The sequence below is a fragment of the Hipposideros armiger genome, unplaced genomic scaffold (genome assembly GCF_001890085.2).
Source record: "Hipposideros armiger isolate ML-2016 unplaced genomic scaffold, ASM189008v1 scaffold_233, whole genome shotgun sequence".
Classification (NCBI taxonomy): domain Eukaryota; kingdom Metazoa; phylum Chordata; class Mammalia; order Chiroptera; family Hipposideridae; genus Hipposideros; species Hipposideros armiger.
Window position 1 is genome coordinate 1,913,821 of NW_017731583.1, and position 5,280 is coordinate 1,919,100.

The window sequence follows — 5,280 nt, forward strand, 5'->3', positions numbered from 1 at the left end:
AGATAGGTTATTTTAGCAATGTAGGTTTGGGGACTAGTTCTCTGTGGAAGGACAAGGACACTTCCCTGGGGAAATCATCAGTATTTGATCATTTTGGCTTAATTTCCTTTGAGCTTGTGGGGAATGTCCTATATAAAGTGTTTGCTGCTTCTGCATTGAAATTCATTGAAATCTGCCCTCCCCCCCCCCAAGTATGGATTTTGGAGAATTGACCTAAACTGAATCAACCCATCTGAAAAACATGTCCACAGATATATGAACCTAGACTAAGAAACACTTAAAATAAATCTATTATATCCTAAGATGCAGTCATTCATTCATTTAACAAATATCTACCGAGTATCTTGTATGTGGTGCCAGAGATACTGTACTTTTCACTTATGATTCTATAGGGGCAAAAATGCGTCATCCGTCCTCCAAGAGGGGTTAGAAACACACTGATGGAAGCTACTCCGTTCAAACCTCAGGTAGTGTGCCTTGTTCTGGATACTTTGGGATGAGAGCTGACAAAACAGAAGATCCACAGTTAAGAAAATGGATTGATCTGGATTTAGGAATACATCTTATATATGGACTGAGGAAACCAAGAAGACTTAGGGGCATATGCTGATTGTCTTCAGAAATTTGAAGAGCCCTTGTGTCAAAAGAAAGTAGTCTTAGACACTGTTAGTTAAATGAGAAGATATAAGAAAAATAAGAATATTGGATGGAAGTTGTAGAAGAGTAAATTTCACCTTATTTTGGGGGTAGGGGGGCAGGGACGAACATTTCTAAGTCAGGAAACTATCAAACAATGGTATGACCTGCATCAGAAGATTCCCAGGCTTCATTTATTCATTCATTTATTCATTGGTTCATTCAATGAATATTTGAGTGCCTACTTTGTAGGAGGCATCGTGCCCAGCCCTGGAGACACCGCAGCAATGTGGGTGCTGCCATCATGAAACTCATGGATATTAAAGAAGTGGGATGAGTTTACAAAATGGTAATTTGGGCATGAAGAAAAGGAGGAATTTAACCTCACTTAGGAGCTTGGGAAGGCCTTGATAACCGAGTAATGCTTCAAAATTCAAAGAATGGGTACTTTATAAATAATTAGTATTTCTTAAAGTGAGAATAAATATAAAATTTGTTAGAGGACTTAGTTTTTAAATCTAAAGATTCGTGTTAAGCATATGCAGTTGTCTTTTTTTTTTCTTGGTACAATAGATAGTAAATATCACGTGATTAGATTTTGAGAACCCATAGTCTAGAATTCGGTCAGCTTTTTGAACAAACTGTGTTTGAATCCTGGTTTTACCTAATTCTAGCTTTGTAGCGTTGGCTAAATTACTTTATCTCCCTGTAGTAGAGGTTGCTGGTGCTTACCTATATCCAGTTCTCTTCTTGCCAGGCACATTAAAACTTGTACCTTTTAAGTTAAGTATAATCACTTGATTATTTTTAGCTAACAAAATGTAAGTGGAAGTGATATGCACCAATTCTGGATGAAAAGGAAGGCAGTGAAAAGATTTCACACGGCCCTCTAGGACTCTCTTCTCATGCCAGAATAACCCTGAAAGTCAAAATTCTAGAGGTCAAGGTGGAAGTTGCCTGGATCCCTGAGTCACATTTTGGAGAGGAGTTGCTCTGAATAGTTCTCAGACAAACAACCAACTGGTGACAAGTCAATGACAAATGAATTTTGTGTTTTAGATCTTGAGATCTGTTTGTTACTGTAGCATAACCTACTCCATACTGACTGATAAACTCTTTAAGACTTGATATCCTCATCTGTAAAATGAGACTAATAATATGATAAGGCCATTGTAGGATTATATGTGCATATACTTAATAGAAAAGTGTTTTCCATATAAACTATAAAGTATTTTCCAAAGCCCTTGTTACTCAGCATACTTGTACATTAGTTCATTTATGGTAATTACTTTCTTGGTTAAATGAATCTTCACATGCATTTCTAGTTTAAATGTGCCTCAGATGACAGAGACTAAAATATTTTATCTGGAGGGAAATGAATCAACAATATTGGTTCCATTAATTATATAGTAATAGTAATTGCTCCAATACTGTTGAAGGAAATTTTACCTGCATTTCCTTCGGCCTATGAGTAAACAGTTCTTTTTGGTTGTTAGAGATAAGAGAAAGATTGTATTTCCTAAAGTAGTTTTCTTAAAACATGCCACACTTAAGTTACTTTTCTGTTATCATCTGTAAAATTCTGTGGAGCTTCAAACTGAAATTTATTTCCTTGTTAAAATGCTTCCCTCCACTGCTCATATGCACAGGCTAGTGGTGTTGAGTTACTCATGAGTGATCAGCAGCTGCTGTTAATTTGTTTCGTGCTTTTTAGAAGGACTGTATTTTGCATATATATGTGTGTCTAGTTATTTTTTTTTGCCCAAAATGACTATGTTAAACACTCTTGATTCACATTTTTCACAGTGACTTCTTAAGAATAAAAATGTCCGATTGAGTGCATGCTGTCTTTTTTCCCATTCTCCAAATCTGAAGCTTGAATTAATACACTGTGGTTAATAGCAAAGCAATAGAGTAGCATACAGCCTTGTGCTTCCTATGAGAGCTGGTAACATTACTTAGATACTAATCCACGTAAAATTACTTTTTTAGCAATAATTAGATACAAACAAATCTAGCTTAGAATAAGCTAAGGAACCCAGATATTATAATTGTGTGTTTCAAAATGTGGTGTGTATACTTGAGTATATTTGTAATGTTACCCAGGGCAGTGAAAGCAAAAGCGCAAGTGTCCTTTAGCACATCCTAGGAATGTGCAGCAGATTTAGGATCACAATCCTCACTCCTTGGCTGCTTCTTTATCTATTCTTTTTTATCTAGGTGATGTTGTATGTTTCTAAGCTGTTAAATACCTTAGGTCCCCAAATTTTGTCTTGTGCTCAGAGCTTGCCTCTGAACTCCAGATTCACATAGCCAATTCTAATTGCTATTTTTCACTGACTCAGCACGTCAAACTCTTGATTCTGTGCCATATCATCTCCCCCTCCCCAGGCCCTCTTCCAAATTTTCTCATTTCAATATGTGTATCACTATCCATCCAGCTATTAAAACTGGAAGCACATCTTGAATCTACATCTCTGCAGCTCTGCTGCTTTCACACTGGCCTGGGGTTTCTCACCTTCAAAATGTTTTTGGACATTTTGGACCAGAACATTATTGGTTGTGGAAGCTGTCCTGTGCATTGTAGGATGTTTAGGAACTTCCCTGGACTCTATCCACTAGATGTCAGTAGTACCCTCCTCCCAAGTTGTGACAGCCAAAAAATGTCTGCAGACATTGGCAAATGTCCTCGCAAGTACAAAATCACCCCTGATTGAGAACCACTGCACTTGCCCACGTCACCGTGGTCTTCCATCCGGTCTGTTATTCTATACTCTTCATTGTCCTTCTCCTGCTATCTGCCTCTTTCTATCTATTCCGTCCATCTGATCTAAATTAGCTGCGCCCATTAATATTCATCATAATGCCCAGTTTAATTCCCTCATGGTCATGATCAGCTCTCTAATTGTTTATTTACTTTATTATAAACTCAATGATGTCAAACTACTCTCTTTACCTGAAACCTCAGCACTTAATACTGTGCCTGGCACTTGGGGGGAACTTGATAAATATTAAATGAATGAATGCATGAATGAGTGATATCTCATAAGCCATACAACCTATCACTCATAAGTGAATATTTATAAGAGTGAACTAAATAATGAGCCAAATTTCTCTTTCGATTTCATTCAAAACTCCAGCATGGATCAGTTTATATTTAGTGTCACACTCAGGACACTCATATGGTGCACTGACCCTAGTCACACTGGAGAATAATCTTACGTATGTGTCTACGAATTTCAGTGAAATGCTCTATGGTTTAAGGGTTTCTCTTAACATTTCATGTTTCAACACCGTATCTATCATTACACACACCTTAACAATTTTAGTGTAATTTTTATACTAACACTGGTTCATTTGCTAATGCACATGTACTAAAACCTTAGAAAAACAAAACAAACATGTTTTATTTATTCATATTTTGACATCCTATTATCACAACCTGAGAGTGTAAAGACATTTAGTCACGTGAAAGGTCTGAACCAAGGTGGGATGTAGCTACCTCTATATATAAGAGAGGCGCCTCCAAGACTAAAGAATAGAAGACCTAGGCTGGACACTCAGGATGTCTGGAGACCTCGGTCCCAACCCTGGCTTGATCATACCATGGCTCACCACTCTTGGGCCAGCCACATAACCTCTTTAGACCTCAACCAGGATGTGGAGTGGCTGGCTAATGTCTAAAAATCAGTGGGGATGCATGTTCTTCATTTCTCCTTTCAGCCCTAACATTTTCATTAAGGAAGAGCTCACAGCTTATCTCTGTTCTCTTCTGGTTATAAATAAGCTTTACCTTAAGCAAACGAGCATTTATTTTGTGCTTATTGCATATGGCCCGCACTAATCTTGGTGCTGGTATGTGTATTCATGTACTTAATACTGACAGCAACCTTGAGAGGTAAGTCCTCCTCTTATGCAAATGTTACTGATGAGGAAACTGATCCACAGGAAGGTGACATGACATACTGGAAATCACACAGTAAATAACAGACTCGGAATTTGAACTTACGCTGGCTCTAGAGCTTTCACTTTTTTAAATTAAGGTGAAATTTACATAACATAAAATTAACCATTCTTAAGTCAATAATTCAGTGGCATTTAGTACATTCGCAATGTTGTGCAACCACCAACTCTACCTAGTTCCAGGGTGTCTGGAAAGTCATGACTGAGACAGGAGTAGTAAGGGTGAACTCAGCTAGACGGTGGTTATTTAGATCAGCTAAGGACTTGTGGGCTTCTGTAAGGACTGTCACTTTTAATCTGGCTGATATGGGAAGTGTCATGACCAGGCTTATGTTTTGTTTTATTCTGTTAGGTTTTGTTGCAGGGACTATGCTTGGTAGGAACTCCACAGTGAATAGATTTAGTTCTTGCCCTCATGGAACTTAGAGTCAAGTCAATAGTTCTGCAAATAAATATACAATTACAAGTGATATTGGTGATAATAATGACTGACTTTTACAACTTAAAATGCAAAGGGTACAAATCTGAAGTGTAGACCTCAAGGATGAATGGTCCCAAAATGAACACCCTCAGGTAGTCAACAGCCCATACGAGAAACAGAACACCATCAGAAGTTCCATGGTCCCTCTTGGCCACTATCCATCCCTCCCCGATATCACCACTATCTTGGCTTTTAATGGC